Raw genomic sequence first — 19,264 nt, 5'->3', positions numbered from 1 at the left:
CTTGCCCTCTTTTGCCCTTCTACTTTCCACTGTGGAATGACACAGCTTGAAGTCCCTCAGCAGATGCTGATACCTTGATATTGGACTTCCCAGTCTCCAGAATTGGGGGAAATAAATTTCCTTCCTTATAAATTACCCAGTCTGTGGTATTCTGTTGTTGCAACACAAAACAGGCTAAGGAAACCATTTCCATTTGATTCAGGAATATGTGAATGCTCATTTCCCTACAGTTTTGCCATCAGAACATGTTGTAAAACTTTCGGAGTTTTGCCAATCTGAGACATGAAGCATGTTATGTCTTTGTGATTTTAATTTTTCTTTCTTTTACGATGAACAACATTGAGCATATTTTCTGTGAACTATCTAGATATACTCTTGCTCATTTTTATAGGGTCATTGGTCTTTTTCTTCTCTACTTTATATATGAGGAGTATTAAACCTTTGATAATGATATAATTTGCAAATATTGTTTCCAATTTGTCTTTTTTTTTTAACTTTCCTTGCCACATTTTCTGGAAGGAAAAAGTCTTTCTTATCACTATGTAGTCATATTTATTAATCTTTTTCCTATCACTTCTATATTTTGACTCACAGATAGAAAGTTTTCCTTACACCCAGATTCTTCACTGCAACCTTCTTGGTATCTTTAACATTTTATAATATGTATAAGCCTTACAATTCAATTAAATAACAATTTAAAGCATGCACCTGTGTGCACCTGAATACACACACACACACACATACACACACACTTAGTTTACAATCTGTACAACACTGAAATAACCAAAGTTACATACATGAAGTTTACAGTCATTACTTCAAACTACAGTCTAATATTTTAGCCCAAATTCCTTAAAAGAAAATGACTTGAAAAGAGATGAATGACAAAGTGACAGGAAAGACTTGAATAAAAGGACCCAAACCATGTCTTCTGAAATCTATAATTAAGATAAACTATGAGTATATGTCTAATAAACTGCCTGAAAATGAGTAGTTATGTTGGTGAAATGTTAATTTTACTATTATAAAATCTAAAACACCACATATTTAGACACAGGTTGAATTTAAAATACTTTGAGATATAGTGTAATGCCTGATACATATTAAATACTAAAAATTTATCTGTTGAACAAATAAATGAAAAAATAAATGAATGACATACCCATCAGAATTGGAAAGGTGAACAAGTGGATTCTGATAGATTATATAACATTTTTCAAGAGGCTGAGTTAATACTGATGACATAATTTAGACAAATATAGTAAAAGAATAAAACAACTTTTTAAATTAGTGAAGTTTATTTAGTACTAGTGTTTCAATGATTAAAGTTTTCTATAAGCAGGATCTATTTTAACACCAAAGATTAGGATGAGAATCCTGGTGACTCATAAGTGGGAGAGATGACAACTATACTGAATGGCGAACTAAGAATCAAGAGGACCTGGGTAGGTTACATGATGAACCCAATTCAATTCAGCAAGCATTGATTGAGTGTCGTTAAGTACTACTAGACATTGGAAATAAAAAAGATGACTAAGACACTCTTCCATATTAAGATGCTCATCATCTGCGGAGAAATAAAATGTGTAAACAAATAAATATATTTCAGTATCATAGGTGGTATAACAGTGGTTGAGTACACAAGGTACTGGAGGAACAAAGGATAGAATGGTCAATTTTACCTAAGTATGTCTGGGAAAGTTCAAAATGTGGATACAATAAGATGCTGCATTTGGGTCCAAAAACCACAGCCATATTAATATAGGATGTAGTTTAGGCAGTTGTAAGTATAAAGCAGATTTAGAGCCTTTATTTGAAAAATCTTAAATATGAATCAACTGTATTTCATTGCTAAAATGTCAACAGTGATAGTCATGTAACACTCTGAGCTCATCAGACTGGCATTGTATTCTGTTGTTAGTATCACATTTTCAAGGGAATTTAGACAAATATGTGCATATCTGGTGAAAGCGATCAGGATGAGGAGACTTGAAAGCATATTATATGAAGAATGGGTGAAGGAACAGATAGTACTAAAACTGGAAGAAAATTTCTTCACTTGGCCAGAATGATTCTTTTATAAATACATAAGTCAGACGATGTCACTCCTTTCCTCAAACCCTTCTCATCTCATTCAGAGTGAAAATACATTCTTGACAATGGCCTATAAGGCCTTACAGGATCAGGCTACCGTTCTTTCTCTTTCCTCATCTCCTACCGCTTTCCTTTTGGTCATTCATTATAAGGCATATATATATTTATTATTATTATTTCAGACAGTGTCTCACTCTGTTGTCCAGGCTGGAATGCAGTGGTGTGATCATGGCTTACTGCAGCCTCAACCTCCTGGGCTCAAGTGATACTCCCATCTCAGTCCCCCAAGTGGCTAGGACCACAGGCATGCACCACCATGACTGGCCAATTAAAAAAAATTTTTTTTTGTAGAGATGGAGTCTCCCTATGTTGCCCAGGCTGGTCTCAAACTCCTGGGCTCAAGTCATGTCCCGCCTTGGTCTCCCAAAGTGCCGGGATTACAGGCATGAAGACTAATTTATACTAATTTTCTTGTTATTTTGCAAAAATTCTATGCATGCTCCCATCTGAAGGCCTTTGTTCTGACTGCTCCTTCTGCCTGGAATGAATGCTCTTCCCTCAGCTGTTCACATGGCTAACTTTCTCACCTCCTTTAAGTCTTGCTTCAAATGTCACCATCTCAATGAATACTATTTTGATTGTTTAACCTAAAATTACAACCTTTCCTCCCCAGCTACCCCCTCCCTGGTTCTCTTAATCCCCCTCACTTTGGCATTTTAGTTATAATCTGTTGTCATATTTGTAAATGACCATCTGCACCTTGTAAAAGCTTAACAGCTAAAGGAGGTACAAAGAGACCTCCTTTATTGGTCCTGTGATTTGTCATAGGAAAAATGCTGTGCCCAAGAGTTGACAATATTCATACTATAGGAATAATAATCGTCCGGATTCCCTCTCATCCTTTTTTTGAGTTATAAACTATGAGTAGGAAAAAAACAAAACAAGAGGAAATTATGTAAACAAATATGGCCCCATGACATAAGGTAATTAGAAAATTAATGCTCAAATTTTCTTTAGAATGTATGGTATATACAAAATTAATTTTTAAAAGGTTAAATGAAAGTAAATGGATTTGAAGTCCCTTTTTACCAGTCATAAAAATATTCGCTGGCCCTGTGCCCAGAGTTTAAAAGAAACCAGCACGAGTCTAATGAAAAACAAGCTGTAGGTTTCATGGAAATTCAATATATACTCTTTCTTTTCCTTTTAGTTTTTGATTGGTTTCCATGGGAATCTAGGCTTGTTAGATCTCTGAATCTATTCATGGAAAGCAGATGCTTGTATTTTCATGACTTGGTAAAAATGGGAGTCAGAGAAGAGATGAAGATGATTAGAAAATGAATATGATTGTAGGAAACATAATCATATTTAAAACAAAATTCCACAGCCATGTAGATTTTAAAACGAAATCTTCAAGGCTGCTCTACTGTGTTTGAGAGCTATCAAAAAGAAAAAACACTGGATTTAAAGAAAGAAGCTTTGGGTTCAAATCCTGAGTTCTGACCTATGAGACAGAAACCCTTCAGTACTTCTTTGGAGGTTTGACAGGAAAACTGGATCTGGGAATTACTCATGACCAGAAGAACAAGAAGTCTGAGAAAGGAACCTTTAGCAAAGTATGTAAATTTTCTCCCAGTGCAGCAGTATCAGGAACATTAAGATGAGAATCAGAAAATCAGGATAATTCGTCACTCTGCAAGTGACAAGGTGACCTTGAAGAACTTTTTCAAACTATACCTCAGTTTATTTATATAGAAAACACATAATATACAACTATTCCAACTGCTATGAAGCTACTATGAAGCTAAATGAAGTTTTTTTTTTCATACTAGAACCAAGTTAGAAAAATTCAAAGTTGCGATTTCAATCAGAATGTGCTGACATGTTATTCCTTGTGACTATAAATTTTACCCATGTAAACAGAAGTACATAAACTATAATCAAAGTGTTAAAGGACAGACGGGTTTTCATTTCAACTCTGGTTTTTTGTTTGTTTTGTTTTGTTTTGTTTTTGAGTCGGAGTCCCGCTCTGTCGCCCAGGCTGGAGTGCAGTGGCGCGATCTCGGCTCACTGCAAGCTCCGCCTCCCGGGTTCCCGCCATTCTCCTGCCTCAGCCTCCCGAGTAGCTGGGACTACAGGCGCCCGCCACCTCGCCCGGCTAGTTTTTTGTATTTTTTAGTAGAGACGGGGTTTCACCGTGTTAGCCAGGATGGTCTCGATCTCCTGACCTCGTGATCCGCCCGTCTCGGCCTCCCAAAGTGCTGGGATTACAGGCTTGAGCCACCGCGCCCGGCCTTCAACACTGGTTTTGACTGGAATACTAATTTGAAAGTAAGATCCTAAATATTCGAAAGCAGCTTCTAAACTGGAAAATGAGAGGATAGGTTTAGAGATAGTTTCTACATACATGTAAGAAGACAAACAATACTGGTTTAAAAACTCCAGAAGTTGGAATAAAATGAAGCAAGACTCTTTAGGACTTTCTCACTGCTTGGAGAAAGTAACCTAGCCAGCACTGAAGTCAACTGCAAGAGCTGCCTAACATCACCATCTCAATCCAGAGGTTTCTTAAGATTCTAGGACAGGCCGGACGCGGTGGCTCACGCCTGTAATTCCAGCACTTTGGGAGGCCGAGACGGGCGGATCACGACGTCAGGAGATCGAGACCATCCTGACTAACACGGTGAAACGCCATCTCTACTAAAAATACAAAAATTAGCCGGGCGCGGTGGCGGGCGCCTGTAGTCCCAGCTACACGGGAGTCTGAGGCAGGAGAATGGCGTGAACCCGGGAGGCGGAACTTGCAGTGAGTGGAGATGGAGCCACTGCACTCCAGCCTGGGCGACACAGCGAGACTCCGTCTCAAAAAAAAAAAAAAAAAAAGATTCTAGGACATAAGAGTTTCAAATACTAAGATTTTCCTACATTTCTAAGTAATGTGGGCATCACAAATGTCTTTTGGTGCCTTCTTTCGGAAGCATACCAACAGCCAAAAACTCACAAACTATCACTAATTGCTTACTCTTCAGATACCCATTTGCTACACAGCTTGTGGTAGAATGGGCACTTATTAAATTGTTTTAAAATGGACTAATGAGTGGATACAGCCACAGAGATGCCTAGTAGTATCCACTGAAAATGTTTAACTAACTAAAGCAAAAGGTATGAGTAATGGCACAGAACCCAATTTTTTTTTTTTTTTTGGCTGCAATGAACATGTCTTATCTATATAACAAAAAGAGTTGAAGAAAAACAATGACAATATTTGAAACATGGCAGTCTGTTACCTTCAGACAAGATTATGGGAGTTCTACTGTCACTTTAACAATATTAGTTCATTTACATAACACAGTCAAATCCCAGATCTAAAGTTGTTTTCATACATACGCTGTACCATGTAAGTCACCAAGATAAAAAAATGACTTTTCTTGACATGGATGGAATGTATATGTGTTGGCTTTATAGAAGGACTGAAATAGAGGTTGAGAATGTATAAAGAATGGAGGTGATTTATAATATAGATTCGTCATTTAAAATATTTTGTAGCTTTAAATAACAGCTTTAATTAAAATCTTTTCATTTTAATGTGTTAAACATAAAATCTAATTCTTCTACTGCCTCTTTTCCTGTGCTAATATTTTACTTATGCTTCAGCTGTTTAAATGTTGCTGCACAGTTTAATTACTTTTCTTTGCACTAGAGTAATTTGTCTGGTGCTTGTTGCCTATGGCATTATATCCTTTGTAAACTTGCAGTTACCTTATGTCTATCTCTTTCCCTTGGAATTTTCTGCCATTTCCCAGTCTTGCTCAAACATATCTATTTCTATTAACCTTTTTGCTGCCATCATTTTAGAAATAACTTACTTTTACCTTAAAATTTTTGCATAAAATGCATTCAGATGGTTCAAAAAATAATACAAAAAGGTACATAATAAAAGCTTTCTCCCACCTCTGCTCTAATCTGCCCCATTCCTTCCTCTACCCTCACTCTGGATAAATCATTTTATTAGTTTCTTATATGTCTTTAGAAAGGTTTTACATTCTTAATCTTTTTGGTGTTTTTTTGTTGGTTTGTTTATTTCTCTCTCTTTTTTTTTTTTAGAGACAAGGACTCACTCTGTTGTCCAGGCTAGAGTGCAGTGGCACAATCATAGCTTACTACAGCCTCGAACGCCTGGGCTCAAGCTGATTCTCCAGACTTGACCTCCTGAGAAGCTGGGATTACAGGTGCACGTGGCCTTGCCCAGCTAATTTTTAAATTTTTTTTTTTTTTTTGTAGAGACAGGCTCTTGCTTTGTTGCCCAGACTGGTCTCAAACTCCTGGCTAATGCAAACAATCCTCCTGTTTTGGTCTCCCAAAGTGCTGGGATTATAGGCATAAGCCACGACACCTGGTATTGTTTATTTTATTTTTTAATTTTCTTTGCAATTTATAGTCTTAATTTTACATAGTCTTATTTTTAACCCATCTCTTATTCACTTAACAATACATCTTGAAGGTATTTCCATTTTAATAGACAGACACCATCGCCATTCTTTTCACAGTTTCCTAGTTTTCCATTGTATAAATGTACCACATTTTTTAAACCAGATTCCTATTGATGGGCATTTGGGTTGCTTCCAACCTTGTTTTTGTAAATATTGCTGCCATAAAAAACTTCTACATATATCACTTCTTACTTGTGCAGGCTTATCTTTAGGATAAATTACCAGAAATGGAATTGCCTGGTCAAAGGGTATATGCATTTACAATTTAGATAACTATCCCAGGAGCAGAGTATGAAAAAACTTATTTATCCACGGCCTCACCAACAAAATGAGGCGATAGGTGGGAAAAAAAATCTTAGCATAGTTTTAATTTGCATGACTTTTATATGTATATTTGAACATATTTTTATATGCTTGAGGGTCATTTTAATTTCTTTTAATGTAAACTGACCGCTGATTTTTCTCTAGGTTGCTTATCAATTCCAAGGAGCAATTCATATTTGCCCACTGTTGTAAGTGAAGATGTATTTCCCAGGTTGTCTTTGGCTTTATGTTTGTGGTTCAAGAAAGTCATTTTATAGAAGACTGAGTAAGTAGAGGTCCTGTACAGGTCTACAGAAGACTAGGCATATATAACTAAGCATATAGTTGTGTTTTGCCCAATGTCATACAATTCGTGGCAGAGTTAAGTCTATAATTGAGTTAATATGTGATTAGACAGAAGAGGTAAAGGGGAAAGAAGAGAATGATAACTAATTCAACACAATAATTTAACAAATCCATTCAACTAACATATATTTAGCACCTACTATGTGCCATGCAGTTTTTAAACCCAAGTGACTAAAAGAACACAGTATCATAAACTGATGAAGGACAATCAAAGCAAGGAATTGAAAAACAGGTACTCAAGTACATGTACACCTACGTTCACGGAAGCACTATTCACAATAGTGGAAACAGCACTTAGATGAATGAATAAATAAACCGTGGTATATACACACAACAGAAAATATTATTCATCAATAAGTTAGCTATATACTGTCAACTAGAAGCTTATTCTAAGATACTATCTCTGTTATTTTCTCTTTCCCTTCTAAATCACTTAATTTCACCTAAGAAACTGTCTTTTAAACTCTAGACTTATTAAAAAAAGTTAATAAATAGTGTCATTGGTTTTATGAAAGACAGAAAATATTATTCATCCATAAAAATGAAGTACTGATACATGTGACATCTTGGATGAACCTCAAAAACATTATCCTAAGTGAAAAAAAGCCAGACACAAAGGTCATATATGATTCCTTTTTACATGAAATATCTATAAATCCATAGAAACAGAATGCATGTTGGTGGTTGCCAGGGGCTAGGAAGACAGGGCAATGGAGACAAACTGTTTAATGGATAAGAGGTTTTACTTTAGAGTGATGGAAATGCTTTGGAACTAGATAGAGGTAGTGGTTGCACAACATTATGAATGTACAAAATCTCCCCGAATTGCTCACTTTAAAATGGTTATTTTGGCTGGGTGTGGTGGCTCACGCCTGTAATCCTAGCATTTTAGTGGGCCAAGGCGGGCTGATAGCTTGAGCTCAGGAGTTTGAGACCAGCCTGGGCAATAAGGCGAAACCCGTCTCTACAAAAAATACAAAAATCAGCTGGGCGTAGTGGCACGTGCCTGTAGTCCCAGCTACTTGGGGGGCTGAGGCAGGAGGATCACTTGAACCCGGGAGGTTGAGGCTGTAGTGAGCCCTGATCACGCCACTGCCCTCCAGCCTGGGTGACAAAGTGAGACTCTATCTCCCCCCTCCCCACAAAAAAGGGGTTAATTTTATACTATGTGTATTTCACCTCAATAAATTGTTTTTAAAAATCAGATGACGGGACTGATTACAGGTAAAAACGTAAGGTCTTGTTTCAGATATGTTGAAATTGAGATTTTGGGAAGATATCCAGGCAGAGATTTCTAGAAGATAGCTGGAAATACAAGTCTGGAATTACGGGAGAGGCTAGGGCTAGAGACAAATATCTGAGGGAAATGGCTGAAAGTTACAGAAGTAGATGAGACCTCTGACAGGTAGAATATATAGAAAGACTTTTATCTTGGGGCAGAAATGGGAGCTAAAGGAAAAGAGTTAATAAAGAAAACAATGAACTATCAAATGAGTAGGAGAAAAATAAGTTACTGCAGTATCAAAGTCCAGAGAAAATTCTGAAATGAACAAGTGGTCAATATATCAATGAATCAGAGAAATACAGAAGTACAAGTACAAGAACTAAGAAAGGAGTAAGCCTAGGTAAATTAGGTCACATTGTGCATCATGAAAACAACAACAAATTTCTGTACCCTATAATATAAAACAAAGCAGCACAAAATATGTTTGTAAAAGAAAGCTCTCCCTACATATTTTCATCTGTTTTGATTAAATAATGTTTCCACAAGAAAAACCATCAATAAGCCTGGGCATGGTGCTCACGCCTGTAATCCCAGCACTTTGGGAGGCTGAGGTGGGTGGATTGCTTGAGGTCAGGTGTTTAAGACCAGCCTGACCAACATGGTGAAACACCGTCTCTACTAAAAATACAAAAATTAGCCAGGCGTGGTAGCAGGCCCCTGTAATCCCTGCTACTCTGGAGGCTGAGGCAGGAGAATCGCTTGAACCCAGGAGGTGGAGGTTGCAGGGAGCCGAGATCACGCTGCTGCACTCCAGCCTGGGTGACAGAGCAAGACTCTGTCTCGAAAGAAAGAAAAAAAAAAGCAAACCATTAATAAAAGTAATTTAAAAACAAAAGTTGAAATCAATAAAATTACAAGATTAAAGACTCTTTATCAAAAGTATCTAACTAGGATCTAGGCCTATATGCATCCCTTTTGATTTAAATAAAACAGATTTGTTTGAGCGAATGACAGAGCTGGAAAGGGTAGGAACTGGGTACAGAAACATTAATATGATAATGTTTCTTCAACTCAAATATAATATTTCCAATTAAAGAATAAAAAGATGTTGCTCTGAGGGTTAAATGTATAAGGAGATATATATATATATGTTTTTCTTTTAGACGTAATGTTACTCTTGTCACCCAGGCTGCAGTGCAATGGCATGATCTCGGCTCACTGTAACCTCCACCCTTTGGGTTCAAGCGATTCTCCTGCCTCAGCCTCCTGAGTAGCTGGGATTACAGGCACATGCCACCACACCAAGCTAATTTTTATATTTTAGTAGAAATGGGGTTTCACCATGTTGGTCAGGCTGGTCTCGAACTTCTGACCTCAGGTGATCCACCTGCCTCAGTCTCCCAAAGTATTGGTCTGGGGAGGTGTGAGAGGAGCAGCAGTAGTCCCCTATATCCCTAAGGTGTCCTTTCCTATTCAGTCTCCCCTACTTTAGGGCCAAAACATCTCCCTCTAATCAAAAGAAAACCTACAGATCCTTGTTTTCCCATCTGTAAAATAAGAATAATTTCCAAGGGCCCTTCCAATTTTCATATTTTATAATTGATTGTCAAGAATATTCACATACATTCTAAGTTCATGGCATATTCATTCATTGAACAAACATTCCTACTGTGTATATCTAAATTTTCCAACTGTCCTTTCGCTTTTTTTTTTTTTTTTTTTGAGATGGAATCTCCCTCTGCTGACCAGGCTGTAGTGCAGTGGCGCGATCACAACTCACTGCAACTACTGCCTCCCAACTTCAAGCGATTCTCCTGCCTCAGCCTCCCGTGCAGCTGGGATTACAGGCGCGTGTCACCATGCCTGGCCAAGTTTTGTATTTTTAGTAGAGATGGGGTTTCACCATGTTGGCCAGGCTGGTCTTGAACTTCTGACCTCAGGTGATCTGCCCACCTCAGCCTCCCAAAGCACTGGGATTACACGCTTGAGCTACCGCGCCCAGACCCAACTGTCCTTTCTGTTCCCATCTCCCCAGTGACTTTGATCCATCAATAATCCATTCTTTCTCCTAAATTTTTGGTGTCTCCTTTTCCTTAACATTTAAACATGTTCAAATATCTCTCATCTATTAGATTACAAGAGACTTAAAAGACTTATCAACCAAATGCAATGTACAGACCTTGTTTAGGTCCTGATTTGAATAAATCAACTGTAAAAAAAAGTTTAAGATATAATCAGGAAAATTTGAACACTGATTAGTAATAATATTACAGAATTATCACTAATTTTTTTTGGTACAATGATATTGTGGGGATATATGAATTAGATATATACTGAATATAAACTGAAATATTTATGGATGAAATAATAGAATATATAATAAAACAGTTTGGTTGGAGTCTACAGAAAGAAGTTTATGAATTAATATTTATAGAAAGTGGGTGATGATTATACTGGGAGAGATTCATTATTATTTATTAAAAATTTTCCCACCACAATTTCTTCTGTTAACACTTTTCCTGATCAAAAACCCCATTAATCAATCACTCATACTGTCTCCATATCCTCATTTCCTGTTTAATCAACAGTGACATATAGCCAGCTTGTATGTCCACTAAATACCATTGCTCTTCCTAAGGTCACTTTCTAACTGAAAAATCCAATGAAAGCCTTTTAATTTTTATCATATTTATATCCATCCATTTATTGAGTCATTTACTGGAAAAGGAACTATTCAAATCTTAGCATCATAGTAAAAAAGATGAAACAAATGGATCCTCTTCTGCTTGAAACCTGTTCCTCTGGCCCCATAACACCACTCTGATCTAGTTCTCCTATCTTTTACTGTCTCCTTTGTAAGTTTATTTTCTGTAAATAAACCTTAAATATTGGTGCTTTCTATTTCTGATCCTCTTCCCATCTATAAACCACACCTGAGCACTTCACCTACTTCTATGGTTTCTATATGTATACTAATAACTCCAGCCAAGACCTCACTTTGGAGATGCAAATGAGTATATCACAATTCATGCTAGTCATTACCACCGAAGCCTAAAATTCCATTTTTCACAACTGAACTTGATAATTTCCTCTCAAAATTGTACCTTGACTAGTATATCCTACCTCTATGAGTCATGTCATTAAGAGCTAGGAATACCAATCAAAAGGTTCAGTAGTAAAACAGGATAGATATCTAGAGGTTATGGAGCCAATAGTATTGAAAATGCAGCAAAGACAAATGGTATAAGCAGAATAGAATAGTGATTCTCAAAATGTGTTGCCTACATCATCATCATCACCTGGGAACTTGTTAAGATAAGCAAATTCTCTGGCCCCACACCAGCCCTGCTGAATTAAAAACACTGGTGGTGGGGCCCAGACATCTATGTTTTAACAAGTCCTCCAAGTGATTCTGCTGCATGTTTATCTGAGAACCCCTGGAAAAGAGCATAGACACAGGGCTTTCATGTAGCTCCTGAGGCTAAGGATGGGGGAAATTCGACCTGAGTGCTTAACAGTCTAGGTCAGGAACCATTCTTGACTCCATCCTCCCTTACCTACCCTACAAATAATGTCTACCAAGTTCTGAACATTTTATCATTTTTTAAATAACACTTTAAAAATTGAGAATATAACATATACAGTAAAGTGCATAAATCTTAAGCACACAGACTGATACCTTTTAATGTAACCAACACACACACACATATAGAACATTTTCAGCACCCCTGAAAGCTTAGTCATATTCTTCTCAGTCATTACCCATCTTTTAGGTAACCACAAATCTGATTTGAATCACCATAGATTAGTTTTTCTTGCTCCTGAGATTCATATGAACAGCAAATAAATTTTTTATAAGTGTCTGACTTGTTCCACTCAACATAATGTCTATGAAATTCACTTATGTGGCTGAACATGTCAGCAGTTCATTCATGTAGTGTTCCATTGTAGGAATACATCACAATTTAGCTACCCATTCACCTGTTGGTACGTATTTGGGTTGTTTGCATTATTAAGAATATTTGCTTCTATAAAGAAGAGACACAAATGGCCAACAAACATGAAAAAATGCTCAACATCACTAATGATCAGGGAAATGCAAATCAGAACCACAATGCAATACCATCTTACTCCTTTAAGAATGGCCGTAATCAAAGAATAAAAAAACAGTAGATGTTGGTGTGGATGGGGTGATCAGGGAACACTTCTACACTGCTGGTGGGAATGTAAACTAGTACAGCCTCTATGGAAAACAGTGTGGAGATTCCTTAAGGAACTAAAAGTAGAACTACAATTTGATCCAGCAATCCCATTACTGGGTATCTACCCAGAGGAAAAGAAGTCATTATACGAAAAAGATACTTGCTCATACATGTTTATACCAGCACAATTCACAATAGCAAAATTGTGGAACCAACCCAAATGCCCATCAATCAACCAGTGGATAAAGAACTCTGGTGTATAGATACACACAATGGAATACTACTCAGCCTTAAAAAGGAATGAATTAACAGCATTTGTAATGACCTGGATGAGATTAGAAACTATTATTCTAAGTAAAGTAACTCAGGAATGGAAAATCAAACATCATATGTTCTCACTGATATGTGGGAGCTAAGCTATGAGGATGCAAAGGCATAAGAATGACACAATGGACTTTGGGGGGGAAAAGTGGGAGGAGGGCAAGGGATAAAAGACAACAAATATGGTGCAGTATACCATAGGCTCTACCATGGTTCTCACAAATGGGTGCACCAGGTTCTCACAAATGGGTGCACCAGGTTCTCACAAATCTTCACTAGAGCACTTACTCATGTAACCAAATACCACTTTTACCTCCAATAACTTATGGAAAAATAGAATTTAAAAAAAGGAATATCTGCTTTTCTAAATAAAACTATCATGTAATTCTCATACATGTCTTCTGGTAGAAGGAGGCACTTATTTTTCTTAGGTATTATAACCGGGCTGGGAGCATGAATTGAGATGAGGGGTGTGTGTATGTGTGTGTGTGTTCAGCTTTGGCAGATATAGTCAGATAATTTGTGAGAGTGAATGTACCAATTTACATTCTCAACAAAAATGTTGGAGAGCTCCAGTTGTTCCATATCTTCACCATCAATCAATACTGATTGCCAGACTTTTTTACTTTACACATTCCACTGGTCATGTAGTGGTAACTCATTGGAGTTTTAATTTGCTTCTGATTAGTAATGATGTTGTATACCTTCTCATGTGTCTTTTAGGCACCTGGATATAATCTTTTAGGAACTAGGGCTACATGTTTCAACATGAATAAGTTTCAAATACATAATATTAAGTTGAAAAAGCAAGCTGGTAAATGGCACACAGTATAATAACATTAATTTAAATATGTAAAATAATATGGTTTATGCATAACAGTGTATGTGCACATGTACACATACACACACACACACACACACACACACACATAAAGGTAGAAACATATGCATGGGAATTGAAACCACCAAAATCAAGGCAGACTGAGGAGACAGGGAAAGAAGGGTATTGGAAGATAAATGAAAGCTTTCAAGTGAATCTATAGTTTAGTTTAAAAATTCTGAAGCAAAAATAAGAAATGCTCAGTTTGATCTCTTCTAGGTATTAGGTACCTAATGTTTTTTCTGTTCTCCATTGTTTTTTGTTTGTTTTTGTTTTTTTGAGATGGAGTCTCACTCTGTTGCCCAGGCTGGAGAGCAGTGGTGCAATATCATCAGCTCACTGCAACTTCCACCTCCTAGGTTCAAGCGATTCTTCTGCCTCAGCCTCCCGAGTAGCTGGGATTACAGGTGCGCCATCACGTCCAGCTAATTTTTGTATTTTTAGTAGAGACGGGGTTTCACCATGTTGGCCAGGCTGGTCTCAAATTCCTGACCTCAGGTGATCCCCCTGCCTCGTCCTCCCAAAGTGCTGAGATTACAGGCGTGAGCCACTGCACCAGGCCCCGTTCTCCTTTCTTATCTCTATGCTTAAGATAATTAAAAAAAAAAAAAATCCAGGCATATGCAAAGGCAAAGAGAATGTGAGTACAGTAATTTATAAAGAGAAGAGATGTAAAAGGAGTAGAGTTCAGTTTCCTCATCCAAGGACAAACTGGACAAGAAGATCCCAAAGAGCCTTTCTATCTCTGACATCTAATGATCTCTAAATAGTAATTTGATGTTTGCGCCTACATTGTAGTGTGACTAACAGCAATAATATTGATAATGTAGTCCTTGAGAATAAATTTCTCCAACAAACAGAATGCTTTATAGCTAAGGACTCATCATCCCTACATAGAACGATAGGATGTATTATTCCATTTTATAGATGAAGAAATTGAGGCATACAAGAGTGTTATTTATTGAGAAATTAAGCTCACAGAAAATCTTTAAAAATCCTGATTGCAAAATTGTAAAGGCGGGGAGTGGATACTGAAAAGGAATAAATATAATTATTTATTTAAATTTCAACAGTTTTGAAGGCCATGCCCTTCATATTAAATCTATTTGATATTCACATTTACTCATTCATTCATTCATTCATTCATTCATGTATTCCCTAAACAAATTACTGTCTTTATTAAGTAGCAGAAGTTATGCTAGGACTGTAACTATGAAATCAAATAAGACATGGTCACTGCCTTCAAATAGTTTTACTGGGGGTGAGATCTAGATAAGCAAAATCTCCAATAAACTGTGGTGATGAGTTACGGTAGAGCTATATATGTACTGAGGGGGAATATAGAGTTGAAGGGGACTGGGGTGTGGATTGTTTGTTGTGTTTGTGTATGCATGTGCAAAATAAGAAAACCTAATAGTGTTACCTGGTATAAGTGTTCCTGAAAAGTTTCAGAGGTATTCTTTTTCCTTTTTGTAAATCATTAATATGGAAATAGCATATCTTGAAAACTGAAAATTAACATTCAATTTTCATAGATGAACTGAGAATTGTTTATGAATTTTAAAAAAGGACAATGCAGCCACAACCAGAAGGTTCTTTAATTTTTGTGTTTACTGTGATATAATTTTTCAAAGTGGGTAGGGTTAATCTTCTTGAAGCCAAAAAACCTATTGGAAGATTAAACATGCATAACTCTTAACATATAATAATATTTCTAAAGTTTTTTTTATCATTATTAACAAATGTATCTGTAGAAGTCAGAGAAATAGCAGCCTCCCTGGAGCAAAACATTTCTAACAATTAGATATCTTTTGTGAGAAGCCCAGAAAAGCTATGATCAATTGCTTTCTTGGATTAAACTGATGGTTCTAAATGAGAAACAAATTAGGTGCAGATGTTCAGTATATTGAGATTAATTTTATTCTCATGGGTAAACCATTTCTTCAGTTTCTTGGACTAACAGTAATTTGTTTCCAGAGAAGTGAACATGTGCCGAAATAACTAAGCCAAGCAGCACAGCTCAGTAAGTTTTTCCACACACATATATATAAAGTAGATAAATGTTTCCAATAAACAAAGGGTCTCGCATTTGTATTAGTAATGACTTTCTATAAAAGTAAAATAAAATCCATTCAACCAAGACATGTCAGAACCTACTAGATTCAGACAGATTCAAAAACAAACAAAAAGAGCTACTTGCCTGGGGCTCCAGCCTAGTAGAAAAGGGACAAATAAGCAATAATTACAATATAAGGTAATGGGGCTCAAATAGAGATGGGAGCAAAACAATTTGGGAATATGAGCTTTTCCCACTAATGAACCCAAGAAAAGATAACATAATATAGTTCACTATCACACACACACAAATACTAAAAACATAATAAATAATATATGAGAATGTTTGGTCTTCTCACGTCAGTAATAACAATGACTATATATTATGGGTATAGATATTTTATAAAACACTTATGTATTACAAGGTAGATCAATCAGCTTTAATTATCATTTAATATCTTCATCCATGATCTTTGTAAGCAACTTAAGAGCAGGAATCATGTTGTCCACCTTTGTGTTCCAAGGCCCAACACGATGCCTGTTACATAATAGTTTTAACACATGTTGAATGAATGAATGTATACACATATACATGAGTGTTCATAATGACAAAAATAGCATACTTCTGCATTCATGGATACCAGAATTGAGTGGGACAGACAATACTTGGAAAGGATATTTGATATCCAATATATCAGAAGGTTCACTAAGCAAAGGGAAATGAAGTTTAATAGGGATGGGTACTGAGAGCACCTATCTATAAGTTAACATATGTGATTCATTTTTTTCATATTCTCTCTAGTTGTATAATTATGACTACATAGTAGATATTCAACAAATGCTTGTTGAATGAACACTTCTATCTCCATAATATATCTCTTAAACCCAACTCCTCTCTATTGGCCTGAACTATAATAGCAATCTATGGATCTCCACTCTTTCGCTTCCAAAGTAGCTTTAGTTGCCATAATAGTCCCCCTAAAACACACTGATCATGTAACTTTTATTTTCAAATTTCCCAAAAGGCTCCCTAGTATTCAGGATCCCTCATTAAAAAAAAAAAAAAAAAGAAATGCATAGGGAGTTCATAGTACAAAAGCCTGGAACTGACACAGAGCAGATACTAAATGGCCAAAAATTAATGAACTAGGTTGTGTTGGGAAAATTAGTTATCCATACACTTTAAAGTGAGAATGGATCCCTATACAAAAATCAATGTTATGTATTAAGAGATTTAAACATAAAAGAAAATATAGGATAATTTAAAACAATCTCTACTCAGCTCTCTAGTCTCCCAGCTGTTGTTTAATACTAGGTTTCTTAGAGCACCACCGTATACAAGCACAGTTTAGCAATCCGCTAAAAACTTGCGAGGAATTTGTATCCAGATTCTTGCATTCCTTCTCTGCAATTCCCTCCTCTCCAGGATTTTGACCTTTAAGTTATAGCCACTATTATCTCCAAACTCTGCCTCAGTTTCTTCAGCCCGGTAAGACTACTGCGTCCTGTTAGGGTTGTATTCTTTTGCATTCCAATTTGGAAAATGCCATAAAGAAAAGGCCAGGATGAATGTGGTGCTCACTTCATGTGTTTATCGTCTTTGAATGATTATAGTCTCTTAGATCCTGCCTGTGCTGATTGTTCTCAATGCCTTCAAACGGTGTATACAGTATTTTATTCAGTTTTTACAGATTTTTTTTGATAGGCAAGTTAGTTTAAAATAAGCCATTATGGCCAGAATCGATGTCTAGTTATGAAACTGTCTTGTTGGTTTCTCATTTTTCTGATTCCTTGTTTTTTAATTTTTTTTAAATGTATTTACATTTTTTTTTTTGAGGCAGGGTCTCACTCCAGTCCCCCAGGCTGAAGTGCAGTGGTGTGATCTCTCCTCACTGCAGACTTCCTGGGCTCAAGCGATCCTCCCACCTCAGCCTTCTAAGTAGCTAGGAGTACACGTGCTCACTACCATGCCCAACTAATTTGCGTGTGTGTGTGTGTGTGTGTGTATTTAGTAGAGACAGGGCTTTGTCATGTTGCCCAGGCTGGTCTCAAACTCCTGCCCTCAAGTGATCCACCCATCTTGACCCCCTAAGGTCCTAGGATTACAGGTGTGAGCCACCACGCCCTGCCAGATTCCTTCTTTTAATTATAATGTTAAATAAAATAGATATTTTTTGAGACAGGGTCTCACTTTGTTGTCCTGGCTGGTCTGAAACTCCAGGGCTCAAGCAATCCTTCCACCTCAGCCTCCCAAGGAGCTAGGACTACAGGTGTGTGCCACTACACCCAGCTAATATTTTTTTGTTTTAAATAAATAGAGTCCCTCTATGTTGCCCTGGCTGGTCTCAAACTCCTAGCCTCAAGAGAGCCTTTTGCCTGGCCTTTCTAAAGTGCTGAAATTACAGGTGTGAGCCACTGTGATTGGCTGATTTCTTCTTTCATATCTTTAAGCATTCCATCAGTGGTTATTTTATATTGTGTCTCTAATGATGCCAATCACTGATGTTTTTCATAGACTAAATCTGTTTGTTGTTTCTGCTGACTCTTATTCATAGTAGATTGCTCCCTTATGTGTTTGGTGATCTTTCATTGTCAGTTCATGTTTGGTTTATTTAATATGGGAAAATCCTGGAAGTTTAAGGTGAAGATGTTTTCTCTAAAGAGAATTTGTGCTTGTGTCTGTTTGGAGGCAAGGAGTATTACAGCCTTGGGACATATTATCTCCAGTTATTCTTTGAAAATTATTTGTAGATCATTTACTATCTTATTCCTTAATCAAAGATAGTATACACTATCTTTGATTTCTGAATGCTGGTGCTTTGTATAAAGCACAAATGAACGAACACAATGCCCAGATTTGATTGGACACAGGAGAATACTAAAGAATTATTACTATCCTTTGCTGGAAATTCAGATCCATTACTGCTTTTGGCAAGCATGTAAAAACAAACAGCAACACAGAGAAAGGAAGAAAATGCATAATTATCAGATACTTGAAAGAACGTGAAATCTGTTATGAAATCAACTATGTAAATACTGCCATATAAATCATAGTTCTATTAATTCTTTGATACTATGAAAAACTTCTAATTAAAAAAATCAAAGTAGAAACAAAAAAACAAAAGAAAACAATGCATGGTATCTGATGAAAAGATTACAGCTAACAAGTCTGGTTTTACATTGCTCTTCTTTCAACCATCTTGGTCATATAATACTTCTACAGGATGTTATACTGTTGGATCATCAACTGAAATCCTCACTTGTTCCATGTAATCTGCTTGCCGTTAAGCTAGGTTCCTTCACTTCACATTTTTGAAGCTGAGTTTTA

The 19,264-nt window shown here is 36.7% G+C and overlaps 1 protein-coding gene and 1 pseudogene across 9 annotated transcripts in view; both read right to left on the bottom strand.

Moving 5' to 3' along the window:
- LOC105480968 (inversin) overlaps positions 1–19,264 on the bottom strand; it is a 321,354-nt gene that overhangs the window by 187,990 nt on the left and 114,100 nt on the right. The window lies entirely within an intron of this gene.
- The window catches only part of LOC139358177 (homeobox protein NANOG pseudogene), a 49,666-nt pseudogene extending 30,402 nt beyond the window's left edge, over positions 1–19,264 (bottom strand).

The sequence above is a fragment of the Macaca nemestrina genome, chromosome 14 (assembly GCF_043159975.1).
Source record: "Macaca nemestrina isolate mMacNem1 chromosome 14, mMacNem.hap1, whole genome shotgun sequence".
NCBI classification, from domain to species: domain Eukaryota; kingdom Metazoa; phylum Chordata; class Mammalia; order Primates; family Cercopithecidae; genus Macaca; species Macaca nemestrina.
This window is presented reverse-complemented; position numbering and strand designations above follow the sequence as displayed.